Here is a 17122-nt window from a genome sequence, read left to right on the forward strand (position 1 = left end):
AGCCCATACAATGACAGGTCTGTTAACAAGTCTGGTATTGATGCAGTGACATCTAAGGTCCAAAAGACCACGGCCATCCAATGTGTTTTTCAGCTCTTTCCCTTGTTTGCAAAGATTTCTCTGGATTCTCTGAATGTTTTAATAATATTATGTCCTGTAGATGATTAACTCCCCAAATACTTCACAATTTCATGTTAAGAAGCATTAAAATGACATTGTTTCATCATTTGTGCACATAAGTTTACACAGAGTGATAAATACCCCTACATCTTTACTTCTAAGAGTCCCTGCCTCTCTGGGATGCTCTTTTTTCATACCCAATCGTGTTGCCACTTACCCTAATTAGTTGTGAAACATTCTTCCTTTTGTTTTCTTTATCATTACACAACTTTTACAGCATTTTATTACCCCATCCCGACCAACTTTTTTTTAAACATGTTGCTGGTATCAAATTCAAAATTAGCATATATTTTCCAGTAAATAGTCAAATTTGTCATTTTCAACATTTGATATGTTGTCTGTGTCCTTTTTGCAACTAAATATGAGTTTGAGAGCTTCGCAGATTATTACATTCTGTTTTTATTCACGTTTTACACAATGTCCCAACCTTTTCTGTTTTGGGGTTGTATATTATTAATGGTAGCTTCACATCTGAATATGTCATGTGTGTGAATATATTCGCTCACAGAAAAGTTGTTCATTTTCAGGTCACTGTCGTGAGTGAGTAAATGGGTGGATGTACTATATGGCATAGACAACTTGTCTACCAACCTGTATAAACCTAAGGGAATGTGAATGGTGAGAAGTGACATTTTGATAATGGCATTCCCAAGGAAATGTGAATACACAGAGCAAACAAATTATTGCTGCTAACACAACTCATAAAAACTTGGTCATCGCCCACTCTATCTATTTTTTCTTTTATTTTAATAAAAGGAAAAAGAGACAGAGTGTGAAGTTTTAATTAGTTTATTTTCCCTTGCCAACAAATTATTGTTATTATTATACAGCACCTCGGCGGGTGTGCATTCTTTTCGTTATTTATCCGCTAACACAACTAATAACAGGCATGAAAAAATAGTCAACTGTTCTTGGTTCTGGTGGGTCATGATGTTGCACTCAAAATAAAATATTGATTTATCTGATACAAGAACCAAAAAACAAACCTCACCTAGAAACTCATGTAGTTTGAACATAAGAAAATAATAACACCTCAGCATGACCTGTGGAATTCCTGCGGGGGAATTCACTCATTTTACTCCAAACATTAGGGTCTTCATGTCTTTCAAATCATCTCCCTCTGCTGTCACTAAAAGCTGAAAACACTGATAAGCTCACATATATGACTGAATGTACACACATGTATGACTGAATCAAGTAACTGCACTAGCACTAAAGGAAAGCGAAAGCTTGAGTTCAGTCAGGTATACCTGCATCGGGTATGGTTTCAACAGAATGAGAAATTTGAGGAGACCTCGTTGAATGACAAATGCTTGACTGAACAATGCCGAGAGGCCTTCCCAAACCCACCGGATGTATGAACACTGAGCCTTTCATCTCAGCCCACGGACCAAACGTCATCATGCTTCACCACAGTGCTCAGTACAAAGCACAAAGCCACAGAACTACATCCACGCATCCCACAGGAACTCACAGGCAGGGCTGCTGTGCTGGACACATTGCGCTAGCTGGATCTGTGACCGAGAGCATGTGTGGTCCACCTGTGCCCTGTCATCACATGAACGCCAGGCCACTGAAACAGGCACATTTTCTTCCCACTGCACCATGGGTATCATCTTGTCACACTGTGATGCATGCATAGCACACATAGCACCCTAGCACACATGTCAAAAATAAATGCACCTTAAACCAGCATAGAGTCAAAATAGACCACTATACATGCAGTACACTGATCACACCTTTACATAAGTACATTAGCATTTGGCCTTAATCTTCACTGCAAAACACAGGACCAGTCACACATTTCTGAATGAATATGTCCTCACTAAAAACAGACTCATATGATTAAAAGATGAAAGAACTTCTCACATGTTTCATGTCAAAGTCGGTATGAGATGTTGTAGTGTGTTCCAATGAATGTAGCAAACTATTGCCTTTAATATCTCTTTTCAGCCATGATGTAATAGGTGAATCTTTTATTCAGAATTATGCTCTCACCACATATTATTCAGTAGTAACATCTTACCAGTGACTTGAAACTGCTATGAAGTGCAATTGAAACAGCTACCAAGTGCCTCTGTGTACAAATAATAATTCTCTGTCGTCCCTGCTTGGGAATTTATTATCTCACTCTCCATGTAAGGTTGTGTTTGGTGAGCGTTCTGGCACATAATGGCTGCCGTGCATCACCCAGGTAGGTGCTACACATTGGAGGTGCTTAGTGAGGTTCCCCTTTCACTGTAAAGCACTTTGGGTGCCTTGATAAAGTGCTATACATGCAAGTGGTTGTTGTTATTTGCTGAGGCATTGCTGGACCAGTAGACCACAGACCACATAGTGTCACTTTTTCATCAGTCAGAGAACTGCTGACTGTCAGGAAGAAATGGAAGCACACCAACCCAGCTGCACTGAACATTCATACAAAACATACTGTCTGCAAACCAACAATTAAATACCATATTGGCAAGAATTGTGAATATACTGTAACACATATTCTTGCATGAACAATTGCATTCGCACTGTTCCGTGGTGATGCTGAAACCACTACATGCCAGACAGTCACAGTAAGCTATGCAGGAAGGCAAGGTCTTAGTGACCTCTGGCATTTACCGCTGACACCCACTCCAGATCAAAACGGATCTGGAGACACAGTGAAGATGGCTAATAACCGAGCCATCTGATACATGATCACACAGGACAGCTTTGCTCCTGAGTCCAGAGCTCTGTGACTCAGCGCCCCTCTGGTCTTTTTGACCTGATGATAAATGATTACACATGACTTAGATGCAGTTTTCTGTAGATGAGGTGGAAGATAACAGAAAATAAAGAAATAGTCGAGCAGCACCTACACTTGTGAACATCTTTACCTATAGAACTGAAAATTACTAAAAACATTCATGAGCCTGCATATCTGTGTTTGCATGTGAGTGCGTGTGTGTGGGGGAATGGTCCTAAATGCACATTTGTATTTATTTCAGCAAATCCGAGAATTATGCTGTGTATAAAAATGTAAAGTGGATCTGATGTTGTTACAATATTGCCACCTTCAGGGCAAATTTATACCATGATATAATATCAGTAAAGTAATGGAGTTGGACAACAATAAGAAATTGTTCTTCATTAATATAGAGGTGTTCTATTACACTTATAATTACATTACTCACAAATAAAATTAGATATCAGATCTGAGTATTCAAAGCAATGTATTTCCCTAGCTTCAAAATGAAAGTAAAAGAATAGTAGACTGAACATCTTTATGACATTCACGGTACTGTGCCAGTGGGAGTGTAAGCAGTTCTTACTCACACAATACTTTTGCTGCAGCACACAGTGGTCCCAGCCCTGCTGTAATGCACAACATCTGGGATGATGCCAGAGGGACTTTCTTGGAAAATAAAGAAAAATAGTTTTTTTTTCAGATGCATGCATGCACCACGATCACTGGAACACATCAGAAAGAGCCTTGCTTTGGCTCAGTGACATATCTCTCCATCTCCGCTCCGAGGTGAGTGTTGCCTCAGCCAGGCCTGTGAGGGCGTAACCAAGAGGGCTGTTATGGTGGTGGCCGAGCTCTCCAAGAAAAAAGGCCCACACAGTTAGGCTCCCTCCACATGCTTGCACTCAGTCAGTCCTGCTGTCATCCACCACCCCCAGCACCTGCGATTCAGCCACCCACTCACAATGTGCTTTCACAGCAACACGCTCAACTCTGACAGCCAATGTTGTGGCTACGCGAACATGCCCATGCGTGTAAACGTGGCAAGCAACCAGGTCAACTTTGATCCGTGTGCAGATGTGTTTGTCCCAGATCGTACAGAAACATGATACTCTGGTCTGGTCTTATAGGTACATGGAGGTTTGTTTTTTTGTTTAAAACATTGAACAATGACCTAGAAATAGCGGTCGAACAACTGATTTGACACAGTGTCAATAATGCCTATGCTCTGTGTAGTCCAGATATCCTGAAGTTAGCATGCAAACCAACTAGTGCCAGGCCGGCTCTATTGTAATACCACGTTCTACTACGTGTAGCCACTGTATTTAATACAACTCAAATCAATTGGAAGAGTGCCATGTGACTGCATGTATAGGACAACTTTAAGACAACACTGCTCCATTAAAGAGTTTGCTGAAAGTTAAATCATTGAGACCTCCACTAATGTCGAGTAACAGGAGGCATGGCTGGGACTGGAAGTGGGTCAACGCTTGGAGTGGGTGTTGACACATAGCCATTTTGACTGAACTGACCTCACAGACAAGACAGACAAGCCACTAGCATGTTGAGGAGTACAGTCAAAGATCCTTGATTACTAGCTTTAACCCTCTCTGGTAGTCACAAATATGTGATTAGAACGTTCGCAATCCGAGAGTTACTTCAATGCTCTTTGCTATAATGCGACAGGGTTTTTTCCCATCGACTTTATAAAGAACACTGAAACTATAGAACGTTTGCGTAGAATTCTAGAAGGAGCCAGGAAAAGAATTCACTCCTCAACAGGCTAGATATGGTCCACAGCTGCTTCACCTTTCAACTGCCACTACTACTACAAGTCCTTTAAACATCTATCCCCAAAACAGTGTGGTTACCTACGAATCCATGAAACTAAATCTGACAATTGACCATTTGTGGCAAAGTGAGTCATGTGATTTTACTATAGAACTGCTGTGATGGACATCCCTGGCAACACTGAGGGTGTAATCCTTACCCATTAATAGTGATTGTAACGTTCATCGCTGTCTCAGGCTAAGACCAACATGTTCTGAAGATGCTCTGATTTCTCAGGAAATACCTTCCACTTCTGGGGAACCAATCAGATATAACCATAACCAACCTGTCATGGTTACTATGACGAATTAGACAGAGACTGTTGGTGGCAAGACTAATGAAGCCATGCAATGATTCAGGGGTTGAATATTTTTCCAGAGCATAGGTGTTAGTGGACAATTTCAAAGACAGGTAGAGATGCTTGAAAAGTGAATACCAATATTAGACTTAACAGTAAACTGAAATGTAATAGATAGGGAGCAAACACATACATGTAAGAACATGAGACACTCTCTCCATCTGTCTCTTTGTCACCCTCTTCCTCACCCCTCAAGGTCCACCCCTACAGGAAATGACTCCAAGCCCAAATTGAATTAGGTCAAACAAAGAACGCTGTCTACAGACTTACTGCCAGATGAGAAAAGGAAGCCTGAACAAAAATGTCCCTGCTTGGGAATGCTGCCTATTACATCTGAATATATACACATATCTAGGAAATGAAACTGGACTATCCAGACTGAAACAACTCAAAATGACACATTTGAGGAGGTGGTGTGCTATTTAAGTGAGGGATTTCACTTCTCTGTGTTTGCAATGTTAATCCACAGTACCGTGACATATATTACCACTAAGGCTAGGGAATCAGTAAACATGATCAAAAGGTAAGAGTTGTTGCTCATATAAATGTATTTGAAAGGAGTTGTTTGAGCCCACAGCAGATGATAAGGGTCCTGATGACTGTTTCTCATCCATCCATGCATCCATCACAGACTCCTAATAGAGAGAGGAAGCCCATGTTGATTTGTGTCTCTATGAACTGCCTCTAATGCTTTGAAGGGCCTGCACATCTATAAAAGCCATCAGATTACCAGTGAACAGCATAGCCAGCAAATTCAGAGAGATATAGTATTTGTAAATATTGTGTAATGGTGGCCATCAGTGAAAAATGACCTCTGATGCATGCTCTACCGTTAATGACTGCAGCCATTTCCTCCTTGAGGTGATCACAGTCATAAATAGAAGGGGTTTTTTTTACCAAAAAAAAAAATATTGCCCCTGTGAGGTTAAAGATCACACATTTGATCTCATACAGTTGTGATCACATATACACTTGTACCTGACACAAAGGCACACCACACAATAGACTAGAACCAAATATTTAACTGTTTCCACTGTAAAATTCATTAGGGCAAATTACGTTTTTGTAACATCCATAATGCCAATAAAATGTGATGGTATGTTATGATGTGAATGATTACATGAAATTGCCCATTAACAATTCATCACTTGCAAGGGGATTTAATATGAAGCCAAGTTTTGTCTTGGCCAGAGAGGCCAACATTTTGTCTTGACCAAGCATAATGGCTTCCTGCTGGTGAAGATGAATCTAAATGAACAAAATGATGCTGATCAATGGAACTGCTTTGAAGCAGCCTAATTGAATAGGCATGATGCAGCTACTTCCGAGACAGGATATCTGATGCTAAACAAATTATCTCCCTATTTCCATCAGCCCTGTGGCACTAACTGCAAAAGGCAGTATGTTAGTCTATCTGTCTTTATGGCAGAAAACGGGAAGTTAATCTTAAACTATAAATCAGGAGTCTCCATCCATTTTTTCTCCAAAAGCTACTTTGACAAAATGAACATGGCCGAGAGCTATGTTTATTGGCTATAGTAATATGTATTCACATAGCTGATTTCCACCCAAAACAGCTGAATACATTTTCAATTTCTTTACCTGCTGTCTTTGCAGATTGTGAATTTGATTTGATAGGAATTTTATCAGGTTTACCAAGTGACTTTGTTATCAAATTCGCAAACATTTTCCTTTGAGAGCTACTCCGAAACAGGTGGGGAGCTACTGGTAGCTCGCAAGCTACCTGTTGGATACCCCTGCTATAAATGATGTAAGAACTACAGCGTGGAAGTGCAAGTGCATTGTATTCTGGGTATTTCTCAATCCCCTTTTGCCAAATAATACATCAAAACTGATTCATTTTCATTTTGTACTGTATGTATACATGATATGCACTACTGATGTTTATTTTTATTGATACATAGTATCCATCAGTATAGTAGTGGTAGACTACGGTGTTCTGCCTTTCCTTTAATCTTTTACTATCATTCTGTTTGTATGTACTGAAAAAGTTGAATACATGAGGCATTCAACACAAATTAACCAACTCCAAAATTTCTCTCAGTATGATTGTGTCCATTAATTCTAACATAATGCTGCCATCTGGTGGTTAGCACTGGGCCTACAAGGCTGTGTGGGGAAAAGGCTAATTCACCATAGAAAGCTCACAAAAGATTTGGTAGGGTGTACAGTTAATGCGCCTTGGTTGTTGTTGTTTTTTTCATTCCACTTTAAATATCTAACCTCAGCTCACAGTGCAGACAGAGAAAGTCTATGAGGTTTGTTTTGTCATAGGCAAGGGTGCGGTAAATAAGAAGTGGGTAAACTATGTGATCACAATAAGGTGGACTGCATCATGCAGTATCGGATTTTTTAAAAAGACATTCAGAATATGTTTGATGATGGTGGAGGTTATTGTCCAATGTTTTTAACAATACCAGTGGTATTACAGTAAATGGTTCCTAGAGTGTTGATGAGTGTACATATGGGGGGCAGTCGTGGCCTACTGGGGGGGGCAGCCGTGCCTGGTTAGCACTTCGGACTTGTAACCGGAGGGTTGCCGGTTCAAACCCCGACCAGTAGGCACGGCTGAAGTGCCCTTGAGCAAGGCACCTAACACCTCACTGCTCCCCGAGCGCCGCTATTGTTGCAGGCAGCTATACTGCGCCGGGATTAGTGTGTGCTTCACTTCACTGTGTGCTGAGTGTGTTTCACTAATTCACGGATTGGGATAAATGCAGAGACCAAATTTCCCTCACGGGATCAAAAGAGTTTACATACTACAGTGTATATATAATACAGTGTGGACTTATGTTTAAATGTTAAAAGATGCAAGGTGCGTTTAGCCTCCACTATGTTAAAATCATGTAGTAGCCTATGTGGTGAAGATGAAGTTGCTGCATGTTATTGTGAGCTAATAATGTCCACAATGTAGCAGTATTTTTAGACTAAGTGTTTAATTTTAAGAACATTGCTTTAAACCATTGAGATAGCTTGGATGAAATATTTGCTTTCATTTGTATCTCTTGTATCTGAAGGGCCAAATTAGCGTACATGTAATAGCATTTGTTCTATTTCATAGTATAATACATAACGGCAATATGCTCTTGGAGGGCCTCTAAAGGAGATTGTGGCTACCCATGGCTATCACTGGGCAGATCAGAGAGGCCTGCCACTGGAGAAAGGGCACTTCAATGTCCCTTCAGCTCATTAGTGACAAATGAGGACAGCAGGGGAAAGGGAGACGGTATGGGTTTGCTTCAGAGTTCTGTTTTAATGTGCACCCTATGCCTGAATGCCATGTCAAATACCATCTTATCTGGACTGTAATAGATTATGTCCATAAGCAGAGGTCCCTTATAGTCACCTATAAGGTGACATGAAGTATGCCTATTCCAGAGAACTGCACACACTCAAGAGCAGTATTGAGAAAACTACAGGGATTATTGAAGCCAACTGATAATGCACCACTTCTCTCATGATATCCATAGGTCGAAATAAAAATTATAAATTAACTAATAAGACATTAGTTTATTAGCTAATTTATGCATTAATCTTATGAAAGACACAATTTGGCCACTGTTTTCTATAAGGCTCACTGTCTGATGGCAATACGTCTTTCTGCAGGACCACATAGGAGAACATGACCTGCATAAACACAGCAACATCTCGTGCTGTTTATCGTTTGTTGTCCTCTGCTGTTGAATGTGCCTTCCCCAGATTGACAATTGTGCATTACAATCTTTTGATTTGACCACCAATTCCCACCATTAACATAGCAGTATTTTCTGTTGGCTTTAAATATTCACAAATCATTTAGTCAGGGAGTAGCTATTTGCTAATTTATACACTTAAAATTTGCTGGGATTAGTGGCATCTTTATACAAAGAAACAACTGACAGCTAGTGCTAGGCTACAACACAGTGGCATCCACGGGAAGGACACAGAGGATATAGCACAGGAGATTTTCCCTCCCACAGTACACCCTGATAAACGGATATACCGAAAGGTTCTGAAGAGCAAAATGTTTTACAAACAGGTTTCAACAGACTTGTGTCTTTTCATATCTTTAGGCGGGGATCACATTAACCAGTGGCAAGCGGCAGGTTTCCTATTGTTCTCTATGGTTCGGCAGCGGAACGGTGAGCTGAGCGTTAAACTTGGTTCAACTTTCAAAGCGCAACTTAAGGCGGGGATCACATTAGCCAGCAGCAAGTGGCAGTGGCAAACGTAACACAACGCTCAGACCATAATAAGTTTTATCTTGGACCTAAGCAACACAAACAGTTTGTCAATTGAATACGCTCGCATTGCGCTTTGAAAGTTGAACCAAGTTCAATGGTCAGCTTGTTCAACGCTAGCGTTACGCCAGCGTTGCCACCGTTCCGCTGCCGAACCATAGAGAACAATTGGAAACCTGCTGCTTGCCGTTGGCTAATGTGATCCCCACCTAACTTTGCTAATTTGCTCTGTTGCAAAATGTCGTAAAATGAACACCTATATGTGCCTCTACCACCTGCTTACTTAACTCATTAACATGAAGGAGCAATGATAAAATCTTGTTTTCCAACTTTAATGGTAATACTTACATGATCAGAGTTTGAATTGGTGCCAAAAAGTAGCCTCGTTGACACCAGACCCTTCTCAATTGAGTGGGTCTGGAAAGGGTTCATTGTCAGCAGGGGCGTAACTAGCAGTGAAATTAAACTTAAATTGGTACATTAAACTCTTACCAAATCATTTCAGAGGTGCAGCAATCTTGTAAACAAAGGTTGTTTACTCAATTCCAAAGAAAATACACATCCATGCCAGATTAGTGTTTGTAATGTCCGGGTTTTAGGAACATTGGAAATGGGCGTCAATGGCCTCTTGACCTCCAGAGCAAATCCCAAATTTGGCAAAGGTTTGTATGGGTATTCCCAGGCTAGCCAACAAGTACAAACACAAACTACATTATCATTAAAGTAAAACTTCTGTTATGCATTTACACATCTGGGTATCTAATGTGAATTTGATTGTGTGGTTATGTCACAGTCCGGTCCAGAATCCCCACTTAGTCTGTGATCTGTCATGCCTCTGCTGTCCCTGGACTCCATTTCAGGTTTTCCCTCTGTCCTGGCTCCTAGTTGACTGACAGGGGAGCTGCCCAATCATCAGTGCTTGCACTGTCACACCTGTTGCCACTCTCCTGTCAGCCATAGCATTTAAGCAGTGCCAGGAGAAACACTCTTTGCCAGATTGTCACGTCTTTCGCAGTGGATTCTCAATTATGATAACCTAAGCCTGGTTTTTGGACTTGTGAATTGGACTCAACCCTTTGGAAACCTTTGCTTGGACCTTGCATTCTTTTGTTGCCAACCTATGCCTGTTTAACCATGTGAGTCTCGCCTAGCCCCTTTGATTCATCTGCCTGTGTTTTTCTTGGCCTACTTGTGTACCGAACTCTGCCTGTTTTTGCCACCTTGGATTTTTGACTGAACCTTGCCTGTACTGCTGCCTGTATTTTTGCCTGCCAACCTGTGTACCGAACTCTGCCTGTTTTTGCCACCTTGGATTTTTGACTGAACCTTGCCTGTACTGCTGCCTGTATTTTTGCCTGCCAACCTGTGTACCGAACTCTGCCTGTCTTGCCACTTTGGATTTTGACTGAAACTGGCCTGTACCTCTGCCGTTTTTTGGATTTTTTGAGTTTGCACTGTTTTGTCAAGTCACTCTGCCTGGCTGCCGATTCCTGTGTTCTGTCATTAAAACCCACTAAATATACTCTCTGCTCCCCGAGTCTGCTTTTGGTTCCACAGCAACTCACCTGGCCTCACCGGCCCTGATAGGTTAAGTATAAGTTTATACTCTTTTGATCCCGTGAGGGAAATTTGGTCTCTGCATTTATCCCAATCCGTGAATTAGTTAAACACACTCAGCACAACGTGAACACACAGTGAGGTGAAGCACACACTAATCCCGGCGCAGTGAGCTGCCTACTACAACAGCGGTGCTCGGGAAGCAGTGAGGGGTTAGGTGCCTTGCTCAAGGGCACTTCAGCTGTTCCTACCGGTCGGGGTACGAACCAGCAACCCTCCGGTTACAAGTCCGAAGCGCTAACCAGTGGGCCACGGCTGCCCAAAAAAAAAAAAAAAAAAAAAAGAATCACGAGGAAGGCTGACAAGTCAGTGGCAAATATTCTTTAAAGGTTACTGCACCAACAGCATATCATGTCCTTCTGTTATAAATTTAGATTTAAAATCAATATGCTACTTACTGTAACACGAGTTGTACAAGTGACAATGAAGATTACAGGAACCTTTATGGGGCTTGATGACGCATAATGCCCTCTACAGATGTTAACACCTACTGCAGTTTAAAGGAATACATGACCCTCCTTTTCATGGGTACATACTGTACATGAAGTCTTGCCATCAAGAACTCATTTACTTTTTATGTGCCTGTGTGGTAGTAAAATATAAATATTTGATATGTAATAATATAGAAAATAATGTTTTGTATGTCTGTATCGCAATTTGAAACTGTAGAAATTATTTGTAACAGATCATCCTACATTTACAAATATTTTACTATTACAAATATATTCTACAGTTAGGCAGCTACAGCGCTACACTCTGGGGGCATGTCCGTGAACCCCCATGTTCATGCTTTCATGAGTGTAGTGCTGTAGCTACCTGGCTTCTTTAGCTGTTGGAACCAGCAACTCAAGCTAGGTAAAATCGATTGTTTTTGGGGGGGGGGGTTTCCGACAATATTCGGTGACCTCAAGAAACAATGTACATACTGCACAACTACATACCAGCTGGTTACCGTTACAGATGCATACCTGAACATCCTCCAACTGAGTAGGCTAAAATGGGTAACGATATAACACAATATGAACATACAATCAGTGTATGTGATCGGGAGGATTATTTGAAAAAACTTACATTATCAGATGGGACCATCCTGACAGACCCCTATACCCTCAGTGATTGGAAAGAAGAGTGACAGGTTTGCCATCAGTTGAATGGCCGGACATTATTGAAAAACCGAGCGTCTACAGTAAGGAGAAGCTGAGGGTGTATAAATCATTGAATGCATATAACTATCTCCTGGTCATGTCCAAGACTTGGACCAATAGGCCTACAATGACGTATCGGATGAGTTTTGTGTTGCCCGAACCGACATTTTACCAAGCCAGCGCCAATGTCACAAGGCAAAGATGTATCGCAAACGTGCTAATTACCAACCATTACGTTCGAAAATTCTAAAACAACGATGTTTTTTAATACTTCAAAATAACATTTGATAAATGAACCTCACATTTTTCAGTAGCCATAGGTGTGTAGATTTGAACAAAATTTAGTTTGTTTCTTACCGGGGTTTTTACTGCCTAATAAATCCAATTTTGTTTACCACGCTCACGGTAAAATGTAATTTTTGGTACATAGCTAATTTAGATACACTTATGGTGTGGGTGCTTGCGTTTCTTTAGAAATCCGCCGTCTTGGTTTGTATAGAAATGAATATTAAGTGACACTATACACGTAAAGAGGTTGGAAATACGGGACGATTGGTAATATGTGACGTTCCGATACCAGGCTTGGGTTATTGCGAGTCAAACGAACAACTACGTTCTCACTGGAAACTGTAGCCTACTTATTTCAAATTTAACCGATGACTTTTTCGGTTCTGGCACCAGACACTGTTATATTCTACATAACTTTAAAATGGTAATAAGGCTCAAGAGGCAGGAGTATGCTCGAACGTGTCTCTTTACTTAACTTCTCGCATAATCAAACAATGCATCCGGGTTACCCATCATGCCCAGATTAAACTACGGGGTGCATGGGGGACATTCATAACAAAACATGACATCTGGTCGCTGGCACCCATTGTGGACCAGCACTGTAGTTTCTAGCTAGCACGTGGTCACCAGAAGAGAACTTCCTCTCCTTGGTCTGTTTGCGTTGCTGTACCTGCTTCTCTTGTTGTTTCTGAACAGTGTCTTTCACAGCAGCGGGCTTTAGCAGGTCAAAGTGAGTCCGTAGGTCCCTCTTGAACATCAGGGATGCCGGAGAGGCCCTGGTGGTTGCATGGGGAGTATTTCTGTAATTTAACAGAAATCGATGCAGCCTCTGATGAAATTACCCCTGCCCCTCAGAGGTCTTCAGCGCGTGTTTTACGGTTTGGACAAACCTTTCGGCTAAGCCATTGGTAGCCGGATGAAAAGGTGCCGATTTGATGTGCTGCACACCATTCACTTGCAAGAAAGCAGACATTAATTCTGACACCAGCTGGGGCCCATTGTCAGAAACCAACTGCATAGGGCATCCGAAACGGCTGAACATTTCACCAATCTTCTCAATTGTTTTGACTGCTGTGGTGGATTTCATGACTGCCACCTCTGGCCATTTGCTATGGGCATCCACGACAACCAGTAGCATCTGCCCTTCCACCGGTCCCGCAAAGTCCACGTGTACCCGCTGCCATGGTTCTTCTGGGAACTCCCAGGGGTGCAGTGGCGCTAAGTGGGGAATGTTCCGGGCCCTCTGGCATGCGTGGCAACTCTTTGCTACACTCTCTATTTCTCTGTCCACTCCTGGCCACCAAAAGAAACTCCTTGCCAATTCTTTCATGTGCACAATCCCACTATGGCCTGCATGTAATTGTTGCAGAACAGTCTTGCGTAGTGTTGGTGGAATGACCACCCTCCTCCCCCACAGCAAACATCCCGACTGTATTGTCAGTTCCGTTCTCCTTGACAGGTAAGGCTGAAAACCTAGAACATCACTGATGGAATGGCCCTTTGTCACCATATCCATGACCCCCACCAGCACAGGATCAGTGCGCGTTGCCCGTTTCACCTGTGCAGCTGTGACAGGCGCACCCTCCACCTGGCTGAAGTAGAAGACCTCTTCACTGTTGGTTTCCGGTTTGATAACAGGTAGTGGAAGCCTGGATAGCCCGTCCGCATTTTGATGGCGGTCTGCTTTGCGATATTTGATCTCATACGAATGGGCCGATAACAGCATGGCCCAACGCTGCATTCGGCTCGCTGCCAATGACGGTATGCCTGAATGGGGCCCCAGGATTGTTGTGAGGGGCCTGTGATCAGTAAAAGAGTGAACCGCCGCCCATACAGATATTGGTGGAAACGCCGGGACTCCAAAGACAATGCTCAGAGCTTCTCTCTCTATCTGTGCATAATTAGCCTCCGCTTTGTTCAATGTTCGTGATGCAAAGGCAATAGGTCTCTCTTCCCCGTTAGGCAGTATGTGAGAAATGACCGCTCCCACTCCATAGGGAGAAGCGTCACAAGCGAGTTGTATGGGCAGAGAGAGGTCAAAGTGTGTGAGTGCCCCCGACTTCAACAATGTATCCTTAGCCTGCTGAAAGGCCTTCTGACATGCGTCACTCCAGTGCCAGGCTTTTCCTTTACAGAGAAGGCTGTGCAAGGGCTTCAGTATGGTTGCTAAGTTGGGTATAAACCGGCCATAGTAGTTTAGTAACCCAAGGAACGAGCGTAACTGAGCCACACTTTGGGGTGGTGGTGCGTCAGCAATGGCGCGGCTCTTGGATGGGGCAGTGTGCAATCCCCATATGCATCGATAACATGCCCCAGATATTCGACTGAGGGCTTGAAAAATTCGCATTTGTCCTTACGCACTCTAAGGCCGTAGTCCTGTAACCGCTGGAGGACTGCATCGAGGTTGCGCAAGTGTTCCCCATCAGTGGCTCCAGTGCAAAGGATGTCGTCGAGGTAGCATTGTACGCCAGGGAGACCGCGGAGGATTTGGTCCATAGCGTGCTGAAAATGGCCAGGGGCTGATGTGATGCCGAAAGGAAGCCGACAGTATCTGAACAGGCCTTTTTGTGTTGTTATAGTGAGAAATTCACGGGACTCTTCTTCGACACTCATCTGCAAATAGGCCTGATTTAGATCTATTTTGCTAAACTTCTGGCCATGACTCAGTCCAGCAAAGAGATCATCGATGTGTGGGAGAGGATATTGTTCAGGAGCGAGCACCGGATTCAGCGTCACCTTGAAATCGCCACAGATACGGGATGTCTCCGTTTCTTTTAGCCACAGGAACAATAGGCGAGCCCACTCACTGATAGCAACTGGCTCCAACTGCGCCACTGGTGACGAGGGCCTCCAGTTCAGCATCCACCTTCGAGTGGCATGGCATACGGTACAGATCTGGCTTTAAGAAATGTTGGCCTCGCATCTGATTTGAGACTAAGCCTAACAGTGATGTCTTTCATGAGGCCTAGCTCACTTTTGAAAACGTCTTGATGCCTCTGTAAAACAGCCGTTAGCTCACTGGAGCTTGGGGACAGCATTTTCACGGTTTGCCAATTTAGTTTCAGGTTCTCTAACCAGACCCGCCTAAGATGGAGGGACAGTTTCCCTTAGCCACATAGAGGGGGAGTGTCCCCACTTTGTTGTCGCTTTGCACAGTGACGTCAATCATACCAGCCATGGGCACTGGTTCACCGAGGTAAGTTCTAAATTTGGTGTCTGAGGGCCTTAAAGCCAAGTGCCCTAGGTGACTCTTGTACACCTTTTTAGAGATAATGGATGCTTTGGATCCAGTGTCAATCTGCATTTTACGGGGTGTCCTTCTAGCAGGGTCTTGCCCAATAGCCCTCATCATCTGCATCCACTTTATTTATTTTCAGAGTATATGCGCTCATCTCCGACTCTTCATCAGACTCACTAGACCGTTCATCTTGCCTTACTGTGTGAACAGGTCTTTTTTTCTTTTCTTTCCTGTAGTCCTGCCTGTTTTCAAACATTTTGTCATTATTCCCATTTCTGGTCGTTTTGCCAACATTTCTTTTACTTTGGCATGCCCGCTCTATGTGCCCCCGTTTCCCGCAATGGCGACAATCCATATCCTTACATCTGCACGCTGTTGCTAGGTGACCCATTCTGCCGCAACGGTAACATGGTCCCTGCGTATTCGCTCTGTCTGAGCTGCTCATTGCATGCACTTTGGTGGTTGCGCGTGTAGCTGTTGAGCTTCTTTTGATGCCATTTCCATAGAAAGACTAATGCTGATGGCTTTGTCCAATGTTAAATTCTTTTGTGGCGAAAGCAACCTCTTCTGTGCTGCTTCATCTTTGAGGCCGCGACACTAGCCTGTCTCGCAATGTGTCGTTTAGAACGTTACCGAACTTCGCAATTTTCTCAGTGCGCCACAAACAAAGACACTGACTCTCCTTCTTCTTGGTCACGTTTATGAAACCTGAACCTCTCAGCGATTAATAATGGCTTTGGTGAAAATGGTCTGACAAAACTTTTACTATTTCGGCCATTATGTCTTTTCCCCAGGCTTTGTGGGTTGAAGCAAGTCACGTAATAGGTTGAAAGTGTTTGGTCCCATCACAGCTAGGAAAGTGGGCACAATTTTGGGATTAACAATGCCGTTGGCTTGGACAAAGTAATCAAAACGTTCGGAGTATGAGCTCCATTGTTCAACATTTTCGATCAAAGGGCCAATATTACCCGATAACTGCCGCCATCATTGGTGTTGGTTCTCTTACTTCAGGTCTGCTCGTGTTAGCACTGGCACTGGGCTCCGTGAGCTGCTCAGCATTGGGTTGCTCTGGCTCCGGAGCACGGGATATTTCCTCCTCAGAAGACGAATTACACAACATAATCTAGCATCCTCCCCTCGTAATAGAAACCCCGGTGGTTGTCACATAAACGGCCGCGTAGATTAGTGATATCCTCGTCGCCACTTGTTATATTCTACATAACTTTAAAATGGTAATAAGGCTCAGGAGGCAGGAGTATGCTCGAACGTGTCTCTTTACTTAACTTCTCGCATAATCAAACAATGCATCCGGGTTACCCATCATGCCCAGATTAAACTACGGGGTGCATGGGGGACATTCATAACAAAACATGACAGACACCATGATAACCTTTAGGCTCCCAGAGATGATTGTTCGTTTAGCTTCCCAGCTGAGGTGATGGTTTGTTTTGCCTCCAGTGTACGTAGTGACGTAGGCTCAGAAGGTTTTGCATGATTGCCATAAAGCAA

At 43.0% G+C, this 17122-nt stretch overlaps 1 pseudogene; it reads right to left on the reverse strand.

Moving 5' to 3' along the window:
• Window positions 1–2809: 2809 nt before the first annotated feature.
• LOC125310390 lies at window positions 2810–15237 on the reverse strand (annotated as a pseudogene).
• Between the last annotated feature and the right edge of the window lie 1885 nt (window positions 15238–17122).

The sequence above is a fragment of the Alosa alosa genome, chromosome 2, assembly GCF_017589495.1.
Source record: "Alosa alosa isolate M-15738 ecotype Scorff River chromosome 2, AALO_Geno_1.1, whole genome shotgun sequence".
In the NCBI taxonomy this organism is placed as follows: domain Eukaryota; kingdom Metazoa; phylum Chordata; class Actinopteri; order Clupeiformes; family Clupeidae; genus Alosa; species Alosa alosa.